Source organism: Rhinopithecus bieti, unplaced genomic scaffold, assembly GCF_001698545.2.
Source record: "Rhinopithecus bieti isolate Rb0 unplaced genomic scaffold, ASM169854v2 scaffold_42745, whole genome shotgun sequence".
Lineage (NCBI taxonomy): Eukaryota > Metazoa > Chordata > Mammalia > Primates > Cercopithecidae > Rhinopithecus > Rhinopithecus bieti.
In genome coordinates, this window is record NW_016819184.1 from 3,862,699 (window position 1) to 3,882,685 (window position 19,987).

Sequence of the window (19,987 nt, forward strand, 5' to 3'; positions counted from 1 at the left end):
GAAAGGAAGTGAAAAATGTAACAGGTGTATCAAGCAGTCGATTAATAGCTTTTCTGAATTTAAGTTGGTAATGTTTTATAATGTTTGTCAGCTTTTAAGTATTTGTAATTTATTTTCTTGTTTTTAGTTAATGTTAGCTTTTCTACCTAATTTTGTTTTCTTAATTTTGTATTCTTTTCCTTAAAAAATCTCCTCCTCAAATTGTTTAAGATTTGCTGAGAGTTCTCAGCTTGTCCAGATTGGGGAAAAAATCTAAAATTTTAATAAAATGTTAAGCCTATGAAGTCAGGAAGAATTGACATCTTTGTAAGAATAAATTTTTGTTTAATTTTAATTTCTGGGATATACGTGCAGGACGTACAGGTTACCTAGGTAAACATGTGCCGTGTGGTTTGCTGTACCTACCAACCCATCGAGAATAAATTTTTCTAGGAACAAATTGTGACTTTTTGTTCAAGTTTCTTTTGTGGCTCTCAGCAGACTCTCGATGGCTTCACAATACTCTTGTATACTGCCCATGAAATTTACTCCTAGCATTTTATCTAGAAGTTCCCTTCCTATATTAACTGATTACTCTTTATATACAGAGGCTATTTCTTATTTTCCTTCATCATTATCATGACATTTCACATCAGAAGGGTGTGTGAACCCCATACCTAATAAAATGTAAAAGGCACATGCTGGGAACCAGCCCCCATCTGAAGGCCAGAACACTACTAATACCAGTGGCTCCACTTGTGTGCTGGCCCCATCCTATTACCCTGAATAACCCCCAAAGATACCACCACCAGTTTTGTGTACATTAGCCCTATGATTTATAAAAGTGAAATTGTACATATGAATTCTTCCGTATTGTTTGGTTTTGCTGCTACAGTGCTAATGCCATTATAACAATGGTATAAAATGGTATGATTTTCTGAGACTTGTTTTACTAAATGTCATGTTACTGGGATATATCAAGTTGTGAGTAGCTGTGGTTCACACTTTTCCATTGCTGTGTTTTATTTCATCATGTGAATATATCATAATGTACTCAAGTCAGGTTCCTCACAATGGGCATGTGGGTCATTTCCAGGTTTTTGCTACTGCAAACAGTGCAGCTATGAACATTCTTGGTTTCTTGGTATCCACATGCAAGTTTCTTTGGGGCCTAGACCTAGCAGTGAAATCTATTGGTCAATAGCTACATAAATATTCAAACTTATATGATAATGCCAAATTGTTTCTCAAAGTGATTATACTAATTTCTTCTTTCCCCAGAAGTATGAGTTTCCACTGACCCATAATCCATTATCAGACTTAATTATTGCCAGTCCTGTAGATGCAAAAGCGTATCTTATGATGGTCTTCATTTTTATTTCCCTGTTTTCCAGACAGCTTTAATGCCTTCCCATGATTGTATTTGCCAAATTGCTTCCTCTGCAAAATGTCCATTGTCCATACATTGCTTATTTTTCCATTGGATTTATTTTAATTGACTTGTAGAAATTATGTAGTCTGAAATCTAATCCTGTCAGTTATGTTGCAAATATGGAATTTCTGCAGGATTGTGTATTATTTCACTTTCTTTACCATTTACCTTTGTGAAAATGTTATTTCCCATCCCGAGTTTAGAAATGTATTTTCTGACTGTAGGGAAAAGAGAGATCAGACTGTTATTGTGTCTGTGTAGAAAAGGAAGACATAAGAAACTCCATTTTGATCTGTACCCTGAACAACTGTTTTGCCTTGAGATGCTGTTAATCTGTAACTTTAGCCCCAACCTTGTGCTCACAGAAACGTGTTGTATGGAATCAAGGTTTAAGGGATCTAGGGCTGCACAGGATGTGCCTTGTTAACAATATGTTTACAGGCAGTATGCTTGGTAAAAGTCATCACCATTCTCCATTCTTGATTAACCAGGGGCACAGTGCACTGCAGAAAGTCACAGGGACCTCTGCCCAAGAAAAGCTGGGTACTGTCCAAGGTTTCTCCCGCACTGAGACAGCTTGAGATATGGCCTCTTGGGAAGGGAAAGACCTGACCATCCCCCAACCCGACACCTGTAAAGGGTCTGTGCTGAGGAGGGTTAGTAAAAGAGGAAGGCCTCTTGCGGTTGAAATAAGAGGAAGGCCTCTGTCTCCTGCATGCCCCTGGGAATGGAATGTCTCAGTATAAAACCCGATCGTACATTCGCTCTATTCTGAGATAGGAGAAAACTGTCCTGTGGCTGGAGGCAAGATATGCTGGTGGCAATGCTGCTCTGTTACTCTTTACTACACTGAGATGTGTGGGTGAATAAAAGCACAAATCTGCCCTAAGTGCACATTCAGGCATAGTACCTTCCCTTGAACTTATTTGTGACACTGAGTTCCTTTGCTCACATGTTTTCCTGCTGACCTCCTCCCCACTATCATCCTGTTCTCCTGCCACATTCCCCTTGCTGAGATAGTGAAAACAGTAATCAATAAATACTGAGGAAACTCAGAGACCTGCGCTGGTGCAGGTCCTCCGTATGCTGAACACTGGTCTCCTGGGCCCACTGATCTTTCTTCTATACTTTGTGTCTCATTTCTTTTCTCAGTCTTTTGTCCCACCTGATGAGAAATACCCACAGGTGTGAAGGGGCAGGCCACCCCTTCACTGACAAATCCTTCCAAAAAGTTTTAAGTTTTGCCTTTCACATTTAAATGGATTAAGATGAAGACGTGGAGGTTGCAGTGAGCCGAGATCATGACACTTCACCCCAGCCTGGGCAACAGAGAAGACTCTGTCTCAAAATAATAATAATAATAATGACAGTAGAAATTATTTTCTTGACCCTGTCTTTAATGAGAATGCTTCTAGGTATTGCTCCCTTAAAGCATGATGCTAGCATTTAGAATGAAATATATATAATTTTATTATGTAAGGCAATCATCTGTATTTTCCTACTTTAAAAGTATTTTTAAACTAGAAAGGATTTAGATTTATCAATGCCTTTTCATCATTCTTTTGATTAATATCATGAGTTATATTAACAGGTTTCCTATTACAGAACCACAGATGACAAAATGGTAAATTAGTATCCTTAAAGAGATATGGGGATTAGTCACTGCACAAAAATGTTTAAAATGCTCTGAAATCAATATTCTAACTTATTTCAAAAATTCCATACCTACAGAAAGATAAAATAGTGCAATGAATTAAAACGTTGCCACATTTGCTTTATTCTGATATATCATGTGTACACTTTTATTTTTCATTGAACCATTTAAGTTACAAATATCATGCTTCTCTAAGTACTTTAAGTATGCATATCCTAAGAGAGTCTCCTATATAACCAAATACCATTACACTGAAAAGCTTGACTTAATATTATCGAATATGTAGTCCATATTCAAATTTCTCCCAATTGTCCTTTTTCTTTTTAGCTAGGTTTTGTCTGCAATCCATCAGATTCAATGAAGAATCATAAACTGCATTTAGCTGGTGTGTCTGTCTCCTCCATTCTAGAACAGACACCCATCTTTCATTGTCTTTCACATTCACATTTAAGAGTCCAGGCCAGCTGTTTTCTGGAATGTGCTACAATTTGTCTGATTGTATGTGCATAATTATATTCAGATTAAACACTTCTGGCAAAAAGAATACATAGATGATACTGTATATTTTCCACTGCATCACATCAGGTGGCATGTGATGTTGGCATGTTTCATTATTAGTGAGTCTAAGTTTGATGACTTGGTTACAGTGGAGTCTGCCAGAGCTCTCCATTGCGAAGGCACCTCCACTGCGAAGGCACCTCCACTGCGAAGGCACCTCCACTGCGAAGGCACCTCCACTGCGAAGGCACCTCCACTGCGAAGGCACCTCCACTGCGAAGGCACCTCCACTGCGAAGGCATCTCATTAACATTGTCCTTTTTGATGCTCAAGTGGTTCCACATTTGGCTAGTGGGAGACACTTCAAGCTGGTTCTGTATAGTTTACCACTCCCTAGAGCTTTGGCAGGGGGTTGTTTTTTGAGTCTCCCAGGATGGTGTGCAATGGTGCAATCTTGGCTCACTGCAACCTCTGCCTCCAAGGTTCAAGCGTGTCTCCTGCCTCAGCCTCTCAAGTAGCCAGGACTACAGGCACCTGCCACCATGTCCGGCTAATTTTTGTATTTTTAGTAGGGACAAGGTTTCACCATGTTGGCCAGGCTGCTCTTGAACTCCTGACCTCAAATGATCCACTCACCTCAGCCTCCCAAAGTGCTGGGATTACAGGTATAAACCACTGTGCCCAGCCACTCCCCGGAAATGTTTAAAGCACCTCTTTGCTTTCCTGATGCATTGGATATTCTAGGCTCACCTTGTAGTTTTCATGCCCCAATACCAGAATCATCCAATTCGCTAAGCCATTTCCCCTACTTCCTGTTAGTGGGAAATATATTTAGCAACTGAGGTCTTGCACTATGTGTGCATTCCTACTGGGCAGTCATTGTTTCTAGACTTTTCAATTGACAGGTTTTTTTTTGTTTGTTTGTTTTTGAGATGGAGTCTCACCCTGTCTCCCAGGCTAGAGTGCAGTGGCCCAATCTTGGCTCACTACAACCTCCGCCTCCCGGGTTCAAGCGATTCTCCTGCCTCAGCCTCCCAAGTAGCTGTGACTACAGGCGTCTGCCACCACTCCCGGCTAATATTTTTGTATTTTTAGTAGAGTTGGAATTTCACCATATTGGCCAGGCTGGTCCCAAACTCCTGACCTTGTGATTCGCCCACCTCGGCCTCCCAAAGTGCTGGGATGACAGGCGTGAGCCACCAGGCCGGCCGACAGTATTTTTTTTTAATCCTGAATTCACAGTACTTACCAAGTTCAAATCCAACATGACTGTATTATTCTAATCCTTCCATATTTACATATTCTTTCTTCCACAGTGAGAATTGTTTTCCAGAGCATCAATATAGCTTCTCAACTGTTCAATCCCAGAATATGCACAAAATAGTATCAAAACTGCCAAGAGACTGAGGAATGCTCAGTAGGCCTTTACGGTCTGTGTCTTTAGAATATATATACCCATAAATGTATGGAGTCTGAAAAAGATGTTTACACGTTCAATGAATAGCTGTGTGCTTTGCTAATAAACTAGGTCTACTCGCTTTTGTTTGTATTATATGTCAGTTTTTTCCATCTTTGTAAACTAAGTTTTGAATCTGTAAAACATTAACATGGTTTACCAGCTAGCTACCTGTTAAACTTGTTAAAGTTACCTTCATAGGTAGCTTTAAGCCTCACTCCCTTACCTATCCCTTCCACCTTATTCCCACTTACCTCCTGTTGTGGGTATTTCAATTTCATTCATGTTTGATTTATTCTTTTGCTTATTTTTTGCAAAACATATATACTATAAATATACATATGTACAAAAGGTATATACATCATTCTAGCTATACCTTTTGCAGTTTTCATTTTATATATCATAGAAAATCACTCCCTATCAGTTCACTGAGATTGTTCTCATTTTTTAATGTAGTTGCGTGGTACTCCATTGTCCATACCATAGTTTATTCAATCAGACTCCTACGTATGGGAAATACCCTGAAATCTTAAAGCTTATACATGAAAAAAGTTGACAGAGGTCTTTCCAAATATGACAATTCTAAACACTTAATACCAAAAACAAGTTGTGAAGCAGAATTTCAAAAATGTCTGTACTAAACTACAATCCAAATTAAAACCACAATGAGAAACTGCTTTCACAGGCACTACAAAGTCTACAATTAAAAGGACAGAAAATACCAAGTGTTAGCAAAGAGGTGGAAGAGTGAGAACTCTCATACAATCATGCAATGTATTAAAAAAAAAAAGAGCTTCCTTACACTGTGGGTGAGATTATAAGTCACGACTTTGAACAACTGTTTGGCAATATCTAGCCAAAGTCAGTCACACACATACCATATAACCTAACAATTCCACTCTTAGGGATATAGTCCACAGAAATACATACAGATGTTTACCAACAGACATGTACTAGAATGCTCACAGAGGTATTTTTTTTTTTTTTTTTTTTTTTTTGAGACGGAGTTTTGCTCGTTGTTGCCCAGGCTGGAGTGCAATGGTGCAATCTTGGCTCACTGCAACCTCCGCCTCCCGGGTTCAAGTGATTCCCCTGCCTCAGCCTCCGGAGTAGCTGGGATTACAGGCATGGACCACCACACTTGGATAATTTTGTATTTAGTAGAGATAGGGTTTGTCCATGTTTGTCAGGCTGGTCTCGAACTCCCGACCTCAGGTGATCCACCCACCTCAGCCTCCCAAAGTGCTGGGATTACAGACATGAGCCACCACACCTGGCCTAGAGGTACTATTCATAATAGCCAAAAACAAGAAACTATACAAATGTTTATCAATACTGGGAATAAATACATGGTGCTATATTAATGGAATAGCAATGAGAAAGGATCTTCAACTATCTACAACAATATGGATGAATCTTACGAACATAATGTTAGGGAAAATAAGTCAGATCCAAACAAGTATATACTATATACTTCTATTTACACAGAGTTCAAAAGCTGGCAAAACTAACCCATGCTGTTAGAAGTCAGGGCTGTGGTTGCCTTGGCAAGCATGGAGATTGAATCTGGAAAGGAAGAAGAGGAGGTAGTTCTGTGGTTGTGGCAATTTTCTGTTTTTTTTATTTAATTTTTATTTTTGTTTTGAGATTGAGTCTCGCTCCAGTGGGTTCACTGTGTGAAAATTCAGCAAGCCATACACTTACGATATGTGCATTTTTCTGTATATCCTTTTTATTTCTATAAAAGTTATGTTTTAAATTTCAGTTAAGGAATGAAAAAAAGGACAAAAAAATAAATCACTAAATTTACCTAAATACCTACAAACAAATGGAAAGACTATGATGGAAATCAGGATTACTGTCTTAGATTCAAATGTGTCAAGCTATTAGGTCAAAATTATAGCCTTATGAAGTCTGGTGTTTGAGCTTTAAATTATACGTCGTGCACAGTATTCTCTGATATTTCCTTTTGTCTTAATTAAGAATGTTTCTACATATATACTAACAAGTAAAACTGATGCTCCAGGAATATGCACCATGCTTTTCCTGTAGTTGAAAATCTACCATCAAACGGCCGGGCACGGTGGCTCACGCCTGTAATCCCAGGACTTTGGGAGGCCGAGACAGGGGGATCACGAGGTCAGGAGATCGAGACCATCCCGGCTAACACGGTGAAACTCCGTCTCTACTAAAAATACAAAAAATTAGCTGGGAATGGTGGCGGGCACCTATAGTCCCAGATAGTCCGGTGGCTGAGGCAGGAGAATGGTGTGACCCCGGGAGGCAGAGCTTGCAGTGAGCCGAGATCGTGCCACTGCACTCCAGCCTGGGCGACGAGAGAGACTCCGTCTTAAAAAAAAAAAAAAAAAAAAAAAAAAAAATCCACCAAAAAACGGGCTCCTACCCACAAAATGAAAATTAAAAGAAGGGAAAAAAAAATTGAAAACCTTTCCCTACTAGTGGCCCTTATTAGCTTAAAATGTAGTCTTCATATAATACAGCAAGAAATTTATGCAAGTCTAACATTTTTAGACTAAAGAAAAAAGTTTAATTACTATATCAATAGAAAGACTAAATTGTCTATTCTAGCCACTGAAGTTATTATAACAGAATTCTTACACAAAGGTAATATAACATGTAGCCAAAATATATAGGAGAAGACATTATAGAAATATATTAGTGATGGGTGCTGACGAGTTGATGGGTGCAGCACACCAACATGGCACAAGTATACATTTGTAACAAACCTGCACGTTATGCACATGTACCCTAGAACTTAAAGTATAATAATAATAATAATAAAAGAAATATATTAGGCAATTAGTTAATAAATGTTATTTTCCAAATGTTATGGCATTTGTGACATTGGTCAGTTTTTTATATCTTTAATTATACTTTTTGGCATTCTAAAAGACAAATTTATAACAAATTTTGTGTTTATAATCAGCATTCTTTTTCTTAAAGACAACTCCCCAAACTGCTTCAGAATCACAAAATCTTGATTTGCCCCAAATGAGACTGAAGTTCCCAAAAAGCCTTTAGTTTCTTACCACATCAAATACATATTAGATCATAACCCTGCTGTCTTATACCACCTGGCAACTAGGAAGTAAGAGACAAAATTAGTTTAAGGAAGTCATTCATGTATTCATTCATCATATGTAAGGCTTCTGGATGCCAGGTGCCATGTAAAGCTACGAGAATACAACAGTGAGCTCAAGACGTGGCCCCTGCCTTCAGGAAGCTTATAGTTCCACAGGGCAGAGAGATAACAATCAGATAATCCCCAGTTACAAACTGCTGTCAATGGGACAAAGAAATATTATGAAGATGACCACAAAGTAAAACAGAAAAATAGGCTGACTTTCCATGAAGGAATGAATGGGTGGATGCCCCAAGGCAGGGTGTCTCTATCAGAATAGGAGGAGATGTCTGGAGAAATAAGCAGAGGGATGAAGGCCAGCAGCTCTGCCCACACCCCCAGGCAGAAGAGGTTGGGGCAGGGACAGCACAGCCTCCACCCTGCTGAACTGCAGCACCAAGCAGACCTGGGGAAGAAACAGCATGGTGCTGAGAGCCACAGCTCAGCCAGGCCCATGACGCCATCCTGTAGGGCAGGCACTCGAGCAGCAGCAATTGGCAATTCCAGCAAGACACTGTTGTCACCTGATGATTCAGAGTTGTGAGGGCAGCCAGACTGGGATAGAATCCTGGTTCTGCCACATTCCAGCTGTCTTTCTCTTTGTGATTTGCAAGAAAAAAAAAAAAAGGTGGGGGTGCAGGTGGTGGGAACTGAGTTGCTGCATACTAGGCTGTTAGGTGCCCTGCACAGAGCTCAGTACACAATGCTAAATAAATGGCAGCGGCTCTCATCATGGACCTCCCCCTCCTCCTCCCTCCAGTCTGTTCTGTCTCTTCCAGTTGGTTTGGGGACCAGCCTTAATTCACGGAGGACTGGAATTCTGCCCACAGCTCAGTCCCCATAACTAGCCAGACATCCTAGGGCCTTAATCTGCCTGCCCAACATTGCCACCTACCGCCCAAGGCTGGATTCCCTCAGAGCCACGCTCGGCTCAGCCCTCAGCCAGCGCTGTAAGGTAGACACTGCCCCAAAACAGGCAGAATTATAATAACACATGTTTAGGGATATATTCATGAACAGTAAACTATAAAGAAAAGCCAAGTAATAAAATGCAAACTATCTTTCAATTATAAAAACAGTCTTCCTGCTGCATTAGAAGGGTCACTTTAGTAAAGAAATTAACATTTCAATTATGAAACTTTAAATACAGCACAATTTTAATATGTTTTTCTTCCACACATTATATTGAAATTAGCTATTTAACCGATTGTATGCACTTTAAGAGCAGGACTGTTTTATTATACTTATTTCCAAAACCAAACAAAATAAAGACAAATTGACCAATGAAACTTGCAGATGCCAATAAAATGAGCCTCAATAAATTTAAGAAAATTGAAATTATATCAAGCACTCTCTCAGATGACAGTGGAATAAAACTGAAAATCAACTCCAAAAGGAACCTTCAAAACAAAGCAAATACATGGAGGTTAAATAACCTGTTCCTGAATGAACATCAGGTCAAAAACGAAAACAAGATGTAAATTTTAAAATTCTTCAAACTGAATAACAATAATGACACAACCTATCAAAACCTCTCGGATACAGCAAAGGTGGTGCTAAGAGGAAAGCTCACAGCCCTGAACACCTACATCAAAAAGACTGAAAAAGCACAAACTGACATTCTAAGGTCACACCTCAAGGAACTAGAGAACCAAGAACAATCCAAACCCAAGCCCAGCAGAAGAAAGGAAATCACCAGGATCAGGGCAGAACTAAATGAAATTGAAACACACAAAAAAGATGAAACATAAATGAAACAAAAGCTGATTCTTCGAAAAGATAAACAAAAGGCCATTAGCAAGATTAACCAAGAAGAGAAGAGAGAACATCCAGATAACCTCATTAAGAAATGAAACAGGAGATATTACAACTGACAACAATGAAATACAAAAGTTCATTCAAGGCTACTGTGAACACCTTTACACACATAAGCAGAAAACCTAGAAAAGACGGATAAATTCCTGGAAAAATACAACCCTCCTACCTTAAATCAGGAAGAATTAGATACCCTGAACAGACCAATAACAAGCAGCAAGATTGAAATGGTAATTTAAAAATTACCAATGAAAAAAAAGTCTAGGACCAGACGGATTCACAGCAGAATTCTATCAGACATTCAAAGAAGAATTGGTACCAACACCACCCTAATATCAAAACCAGGAAAGGGCATAACTGGAAAAGAAAACTACAGACCGATATCCTTGATGAACATAGATGCTAAAATCCTTAACAAAATACTAGCTAACCAAATCCAACAACATATCAAAAAGATAATCCACCATGATCAAATGGATTTCATACCAGGGATGCAGGGATGGTTTAACATACACAACTCAATAAATGTGATACACCACATAAAATTAAAAACAAAAATGACATGATCTCAATAGATGCAGAAAAGGCATTCAACAAAATCCAGCATCACTTTATGATTAAAACTCTCAGCAAAAATGGTACACAAGGGACATACCTCATGTAATAAAAGCCATCAATGACAAGCCCACAGCCAATATAATACTGAATGGGGAAAAGTTGAAAGTACTCCCTCTGAGAACTGGAACAAGACAAGGATGCCCACTCTCACCACTCCTCAACATAGTACTGGAAGTCCTAGCCAGAGCTATCAGACAAAAGAAAGGGAATCCAAATCAGTAAAAAGGAAGTCAAACTGTCATTGTTTGCTAACAATATGGTTGTTTACCTTGAAAACCCTAAAGGCTCCTCCATAAAGCTCCTAAGAACTGATAAAAGAATTCAGCAAGCTTTTCGGATACAAGATTAATGTACACAAATCAATGTACACAAATCAGTAGCTCTTCTATACACCCACAGCGACCAAGGGGAGAATCAAATCAAGAACTCAACCCCTTTTACAACAGCTGCAAAAAAGCTAAAATACTTAGGAATATACCTAACCAAGGGGGCAAAATACCTCTACAAGGAAAACTACAAAACGCTGCTGAAATAAATCATAGATGACACAAATGGAAACACATCCCATGCTCATGGATGGGTACAATCAATATTGTGAAAATGATGATACTGCCAAAAGCAATCTACAAATTCAACACAATCCCCATCAAAATAGCACTGTTATTCTTCACAGAATTAGAAAAAACAAATTCTAAAACTCAAAAGGAACCAAAAAAGAGCCTGCATAGCCAAAGCAAGACTAAGCAAAAAGAACAAATCTGGAGGCATCACACTACCTGATTTCAAACTATAAGGCCATAGTTACCAAAACAGCATGGTACTGGTATAAAAATAGGTACATAGAAACAATGAAACAGAATAGAGAACCCAAAAATAAGCCCAAATACTTACAGCCAACTGATCTTCGACAAACCAAACAAAAACAAAGTGGGGAAAGGACACCCTTTTCAACAAATGGTGCTGGGATAATTGGTTATCCACATGTAGGAGAATGAAGCTGGATCCTTACCTCTTACCTTATACAAAAATCAACTCAAGATGGATTAAGGACTTAAACCTAAGATCTGAAACTAAAAATTCTAGAAGATAACATTGGAAAACCCTTTTAGACATTGGCTTAGCAAGGATTTCATGACCAAAAACCCAAAAGCAAATGCAATAAAAACAAAGATAAATAGTTGGGACTTAACTAATGAGCTTTTGCATGGCAAAAGGAACAGTCAGCAAAGTAAACAGACAACACACAGAGTGGGAGAAAACCTTCACAATCTATACGTCTGACAAAGGACTAATATCCAGAATCTATAACAAACTCAAATCAGTAAGAAGAAAACAATCCCATCAAAAAGTGGGCTAAGGATATGAATAGACAATTCTCAAAAGATATACAAATGGCCAACACATATATGAAAAAATGCCCAACATCACTAACGATCAGAGAAATACAAATCAAAACCACAATTTAATACCACCCTACTCCTGCAAGAATGGCCATAATCAAAAAATCAAAAACCAGTAGATGCTGGTGTGGATGCAGTGAACAAGAAACACTTCTACACTGCTGGTGGGAATGTAAACTAGTACAACCACTATGGAAAACAGTGTGGAGATTCCTTAAAGAACTAAAAGTAGAACTACCATTTGATCCAGCAATTCCAGTACTGGGTATCTACCCAGAGGAAAAGAAGCCATTATTCGAAAAAGATACTTGCACATGCATGTTTATAGCAGCACAGTTCACAATTTCAAAATCGTGGAACCAATCCAAATGCCCATCAATCAACAAGTAGACAAACTGTGGTATATTTATACCGTGGAATATTACTCAGTCATAAAAAGGAAAGAATTAACAGCATTTGCAGTTACCTGGATGAGACTGGAGACTATTATTCTAAGTGAAGTAACTCAGAAATGGAAAACCAAACATTGTATGTTCTCACTGATATGTGGAGCTAAGCTATGAAGATGAAAAGGGATAAGAATGATACAATGGACTTTGGGGACTTGAGGGTACGGGTGTGGAGGGGGCAAGGAATAAAAGACTACAAATAGGGTGCAGGGTATACTGTTCGGGTGATGAGTGCACCAAAATCTCACAAATCACCACTAAAGAACTTACTCATTTAACCAAATACCACCTGTACCCCAATGACCTGTGGAAACATTAAAAAAAGGAACTTACAGAGGCCAAAAGCATGCCCATGTATATAGTACTTGATTTATAATAAAGGTGACACTGAAGAAAAATGAAAATAGACCAGATGTGGTGGCTCCTACTTGCAATCCCAGAACTTCTGGAGGTCAAAGCAGGAGGATTACTTGAGCCCAGGAAATCAAGATCAGCCTGGGAAACATGGCAAGACTTCATGTCTACCAAAAAAAAAAAAAAAAAAAAAAAAGCTGAGTGTGGCATGTGTGGCTGCTGTCCCTGCTGCTCAGGAGGCTGAGGTGAGAGGATTGCTTGAGCCAGGGAGGTTGAGGCTGCAGTGAGCCACGAGCCATGATCATGCCACTGCACTCCAGCAGGGATGACAGGACAAGACTCTGCTCAAAAGAAAAAAATGGTCATTTTAGGCCAGGCATGGTAGCTCACACCTGTAATCTCAGCACTTTGAGAGGTCTAGGCAGGCAGATCACCTGAGGTCAGGAGTTCAAGGCCAACATGGTGAAACCCCGTCTCTACTAAAAATACAGCAATTAGCCAGGCGCATGTAATCCCAGCTATTCGGGAGGCTGAGGCAGGAGAATCGCTTGAACCCAGGAGGCAGAGGTTGCCAGTGAGCCGAGATCGTGCCACTGCACTCCAGCCTGGGTGACAGAGCAAGACCTCGTCTCAAAAAAAAAGAAGAAAAGATGGTCATTTTAATAAACAGTGCCAAAGTCAACTGCATAGCCCTGTGAAAAAGTTTCCTACTTGATACCGAGGCAGGAAAATAGGGTCTGGAGGCAGGCGACATCAGGCCAATTCACACTTCCACTCTAACAGAAAATATCCTCTTCACAGGGCATGTGCTGTAAAGTACTTTGTAACTTTACTTCACCGTCTTCATTTACATAGAGTGTACCCGAAGTAGAGGGTAAACTCATAAAAACTCTAACAGGAACTTCGAGCCCCTATGCTCAGGGCTGCTCCCATACTGTGGAGTGTAGTTTCATTTTCTATAAATCCCTTCATTCCTTCCTTGCTTTGTGTGTTTTGTCCAATTCTCTGTTCAAGACGCCAAGAACCTGGACACCCTCCACTGTTAACAATACCATACATAAAAGTCCCTTCCAGATAGATGATAGGCTACATATGAAAAGGCTTCTAGAAGATAACATAGAATTAGGTAAAAATTTTTATAAAGATGTTAGGGCTCAAAAAAATACCCCAAAATATGCAGCTGTAGACTTCAAACTGAGCACCTGGGAAGCAGCAAATATAGGAAGTGCTTTCTCCAAAGTTTCGCTTACTTAAGAGAAGTTCCCCCAGAAGGAATGCTGTTGTCTGTCATAAACCCTGCCTTCCTTCCTGGGATCTACATTAACCAGACTCCCATGGAAAGAGAGGAAACTAAAAGGTCTCCACACTCAGGGTACCACACCCAGACAGACTTTTCACCTATTCTGAAGACTGCGACCTGAGGGACTTTTTTCTGCATAAGATAGCCTTTGTTCCCAGTACAGTTCCTCCCCTCGCCTTCCCATAGCTTGTTGCCACTACCATCCAGGGGCCTTTACGCTCCTGTTTCTTTCTGTAGCACAAATTGCTAGCTAAGCTTCAACCACCTGGCTCTTCTGTGAGTCTCATATTTCGTGGACTCCTGTGCATAAGGACATAATCGGTATGCCATTGCTCCTGCTAATCTGGCTACTGTCAAGTTTATTACCAAGACCCAAATTATCGAACCTTCAGGGAAAAGACAGAAAGTTTAAAACTCCCCTGCAACCGAAAACATTATCCATAAAGGAAAATACTGATAAACTGGACTATAGCAAAATTAATCATTTCTATTCAAATAAAGAAATCATTCAGAGAATACTGGGTAGAATATGACCAAATAACTTTGATCCAGAATATGTTTAAGAATTCCTACAAATCAGTAATTTAAAAAAAGAAGGCAAGTAACCCAACAGAAAGCTAGGTAAGTAACCCAACAGAAAGCTAGGCAAGAGACCTGAGCAGGCCCTTTCCCAAAGAGAATAAATGACCAATATTAAAACATGAGAAGATGCCCTTCCCTAGTTAGGCATTATGGAAATGCACATGACAAACACCACGAGATACCACTACACATCTACCAGAAAGACTAAAAGTTTTTAAAAGCTGACACAATAGTAAGCATAGGGAAGTGTCAGAGGGGTTTGAAAAAGAGCAACTCCATCTTGAATAGGAGCTGGGAAAAACGAGGCTGAGACCTACTGGGCTGCATTCCCAGACAGTTACAGGCATTCTTAGTCACAGGATGAAACAGGAGGCCAGCACAAGGTACAGGTCATAAAGACCTTGCTGATAAAACAGTTTGCAGCAAGGAAGCTGCCTAAAACCTACTAAAACCAAGATGGTGACAAGAGTGACCTCTGGTCACCCTCCCACTGCTATACCTCCACCAGTGCCACGACAGTTTACAAATGCCGTGGCAATGTCAGAAAGTTACCCTACATGGTCTAAAAAAAGGAGGCATGAATAATCCACCCCTTGTTTAATATATCATCTAGAAATAACCACAAGAATGGGTAACCATTCTTTTATTCTTCTATAGAGTAGCCATGCTTTTATTCTTCTACTTTCTTAATAAACATGCTATCACTTTACTCTATGGACTCACCCTGAATTCTTTCTTGTGCCAGATCCAATAACCCTCTCTTGGAATCAGGATAAGGACCCCTTTCCTGTAACAGAAGGATGGGAAACAACTGGAACATTCATCCACAGCTGGCAGAGTGTAAACTGATATAGCCACTGAAAAGTTTTTAGCAATATCTCCTAAAACTGTACATATACTCTATAAAGCACTTGCACTCCCAGATATAGATCAAATTAAAGTACACACATGTTCACCAAAAGGTAAGTACAAGAAAGTTTAGGGCCGGGCGCAGTGGCTTATGCCTATAATCCCAGCACTTTGGGAGGCCAAGGCAGGCAGATCACCTGAGGTCAGGGGTTCAAAACCAGTCTGCCCAACAGGGCAAAGCTCCATCTCTCCCAGAACTTTGGGAGGCCGAGACAGGCAAAACACAAGGTCAGGAGATCGAGACCATCCTTGCTAACACGGTGAAACCCCATCTCTACTAAAAATATAAAAAATTAGCCTGGCATGGTGGCGGGTGCCTGCAGTCCCAGCTACTCAGGAAGCTGAGGCAGGAGAATGGCGTGAACCCAGGAGGCGGAGCTTGCAGTGAGCGGAGATCGTGCCACTGTACTCCAGCCTGGGCGACAGAGCGAGATTCCATCTCAAAAAACAAAAAAAAAAAAAAAAAAAAAAAAAAAAAAACAAAAAAAAACCATCTCTACTAAAAAAAAAATTGGCCAGGCATGGTGGTGGGCACCTGTAATCCCAGCTACTTGGGAGGGCAAGGCAGGGAGAATTGCTTGAACTCAGGAGGTGGAGGTTGCAGTGAGCCAAGATGGCACCATTGCACTCCAGCCTGGGCGACAAGAGCGAGACTCCACCTCAAGAAAAAAAAAAGAAAGAAAGTTTATAATGGCATTATTCATAATGGACCCAAGCTTGGAAGAACCTAAATGTCAGCCACCAGCAGAACAGATAAACATTTTGTGCAACATTAGTAAAACAATGCAAACAATAAACGAACCACTGCTATGTGCAACACCACAGATATAGCTCACAAGACTTAAGCTGAGAAAAGCAGCCAAAAGAAATGATCCCATTTAGAAAGTAAATAATACAAAAACTAATCTATAGTGTAAAAAGTCAGAATAGGAGATACCTTTTGATATCTCAAATAGGTCAAAGCAGCAGGACTGCTTGAGCCCAGTAGATTGAGCTGGGTGTGGCATGTGTGCCTCCTGTCCCAGCTACTCAGGAGGCTGAGGTGGGAGGATCGCTTGAGCCAGGGAGATTGAGGCTGCAGTGAGCCATGATCATGCCACTGCACTCCAGCTGGGGTGACAGAGCAAGACTCTGTCTCAAAAGAAAAGATGGTTATTTTAGGCCAGGCACGGTGGCTCATGCCTGTAATCCCAGCACTTTGGGAGGCCAAGGCAGGCAGATCACCCTGCCTCGAGAGGAGGTAAGAGTAGCAACTAGAAGGAAACAGAAGAGAGGCTTCTGGGTTGCTGGTCATATCCATTTCTTATGCGTTAACTACGTGAAAATTCATTGAGTTGTACGTTCATGATCTCCTTACCTGTATGCCTCTTATACCACAATAAAAAAAAATTTTTTAAGTATGAGACTAACAGAACAGAGCTCAAAATGTGCAGAAATTGAGGGAGCTCGCCCAAGGAAACCATTACTAAACAGATAGTAAAAGATTTCGGGCAGAAAGAAAATGATCCCAAGTAGAAGATCTGGGATACAAGAAGAAATGAAGAGCAGGAAAAAAAGATAGGTGAATATATGGATAAAACTAAACAAATATGAAACGTATAAAACAGAAGTAACGTCCCATGAAATATAAAGAAAAATGATAAACTATATCAAAAACAACTTTGATGGATCACAAGATAATTATGCTGAAAAACTCAATCTCAAAATATTAGACAGTGTATGGTTTCATTTACACGTGTTCTTGAAAAAAAGTTATAGAGATGAAGAACAGATTAGTGGTTTCCGAGGTTAGGGGGCAAGGAACGGGTTTGTGACTATAAAATGGGTAGCACAAGGGATCCATCCTTCTGATGGAACTGTTCTGTCTCTTGATGATGGTGATGGTGGTTAGGTATCTAATCTGTGTACACGATAATATTTCATAGAACTAAATACACATAAAAAACTAAAAGTGCACAGAAAACTGGTGAAATCTGAACAAGGTAGTTATGCAGGATGTTACCACTGGGAGAAACTGAGTGAAGATTATATGGGATTTCTTTATATTATTTCTTAAAACTGCCTGTGAATCTACAATTATGTCAAAATAAAAAGCTGAAAATATACTGTAGTGGCATAACTCAAGAGGAGTTTAATGCAATGAAAGTATTGTTAAGTTATCCTATCACCCAGGAGGAGAATGAATTTTAGACTTTCATAACTTAAATATGCACATTTAAATTAGCATGACAGTTACTAAAATAATATAAACAAAGACTAACTTAAAATGACTAGAGAAGAGAAAATATCCCATCAATTGAAAAGAAGGCAAGAAAGGAAAATAAGAAACATAAGTAGGACAAATGGAAAGTTACAATAAAATGACACAAATACATATGCATGTACATACACACACCACTCACCATCTATACAGAATCCAAGTACATCAGAATACAAATACATGCAAATGGACTAAGTAATCCAGTTAAAGATGGATAAATTGTTACTCATTCCATGCTATTTATAAGTCATATTTAAAAGAAAGATATAGAATGCTTTTAAAAGGTATTAAAATACATATCAGATGAGCGGGCTTGGTGGCACATGCTTGTAATCCCAGTGACTTAGGAAGCAGAGGTGGGAGGATCACTTGAGAACAAGAGCTCAAGACCAGCCTGGGCAATATAGCCAAACTGCATCTCTAAAGAAACAAAAACAATTACTTGGCTGTGGTGGCACACACTACTCGCAAGATTGAGGTGGGAGGATCATTTCAGCCTAGGAGTTCAAGGCGGCAGGGAGCCACAGTCACGTCTGTGAACAGCCCCTGCACTACAGCCTGGGCAGCATAGTGGGAAAAAATACACACACACACACACACACACACACACACACACGTGAAAGATACACAGTGCAAAGTCTAACCAAACTTACTATAGCTATATCATAATGTTGAAAGCATACATAAATGAAGGAAAACATTTCATTTTGATAAAAGTTCAAATTTAAAAAATATATATATATTTTTTGAATCACATGCGCCCAAGTACAGCCTCAAAAACCACAAGTTGACAGATGAGGAGACAGACAAATCCATACTTCTAGTGGGATATTTAATATATCTCTCAATAAATAAAGTATAAAAATAGTTAGGGAGGATGAAGATTTAAAATTATAAAAAAATAGACTCAATGCACATATACAGAACATGAGATTTAACTGCAGAAATAGAGTTCCCTTCAAGAAAATGTGGACAAGTTCAAAAATTAACCATCTAGTCCAGTGTTAAAAACAAGTAAATTTCAAAGACAGTGGAGTACAGATCACAATTTCTGGTAACAACAGAATTAAGTTAAAAGTAGAAAACAAAAGGCTAACTAGAAAAGCCACAATTTTAGAAACTTTCTAAAAGTATACTTTTAAACAGCCCATAGCTCAAAGATAAAATAAGGCAAATTCATCATCAGTTCTACATATTAAAAACTGTAGGATATAGTTAAATGCATTCATACAGGGAAATTCACAGTCTTTTTTTTTTTTTTTTTTTTGATGGGGTCTCATTCTGTCACCCAAAGTGGAGTGCAGTGGCATGATCTTGGCTTACTACCCACCACCTCCTGGGCTCAAGTGAGCCTCCCACCTCAGCCTCCCGAATAGCTGGGACCACAGGCTCGCACCACCACGCCTGGCTAATTTTTTGTGTGTTTGGTAGAGATAAAGTTTCACCACGTTGTCCAGGCTGGGGAAATTTATAGTCTTAAATGAGACCATTAGAAAAGGAACTTGGAAAAAACATCAACAGACTGGACACAGTGGCTCACGCCTGTAATCCCAGAACTTTGGGAGACAGAGGCGGGTGGATCACGAGGTCAAGAGATTGAGACCATCCTGCCCAAGATGGTAAAACCCCACCTCTACTAAAAATACAAAAACTAGCTGGGCATAGTGGCATACACCTATAGTCCCAGCTACTCAGGAGTCTGAGGCAGAAGAATTGCTTGAACCCGGGAGCCAGAGGTTGCAGTGAGCCGAGATTGTGCCACTGCACTCCAGCCTGGTGAAAGAGCGAGACTATGTCTCAAAAAAAAAAAAAAAAAAAAAAAAATAAACAAAAAAAAAAGAAAAAAAAAAATCAACAAACGAAGCAGTCAATAATCAGAAAAGAACAAGTTAAATTAAAAGAAAGAAAAGGAAAACGTAACAAACAAAATACAAAAGAAACACACAATAGAGTCAGCCAAGCTAAAACTTGGGGGTTTTTTGGTTTTGAGATAGGGCCTCATTCTGTTCCCCGAGCTGGAGTGTAGTGGCTCAGTCACAGCTCACTACAGCCTCCCCCTTCCAGGCTCAAGTGATCCTCCTGCCTTCACCTCCCAAAGTGCTGGATTACAGGTATGAGCCACCATGCCCTGCTAAAACC

The 19,987-nt window shown here is 39.6% G+C and overlaps 1 protein-coding gene across 3 annotated transcripts in view; it reads right to left on the reverse strand.

Annotated features, from left to right (window-relative positions):
- The window catches only part of FANK1 (fibronectin type III and ankyrin repeat domains 1), a 120,355-nt gene that overhangs the window by 71,861 nt on the left and 28,507 nt on the right, over positions 1-19,987 (reverse strand). The window contains exon 2 of one of the 3 annotated variants that reach the window (XM_017858627.1): positions 15,403-15,466. The exons of the other annotated variants lie outside the window; for them this stretch is intronic. The gene's annotated coding sequence lies outside the window, so the exon portion shown is untranslated. The remainder of the gene's footprint in view (positions 1-15,402; positions 15,467-19,987) is intronic. 3 annotated transcript variants of the gene reach the window in all.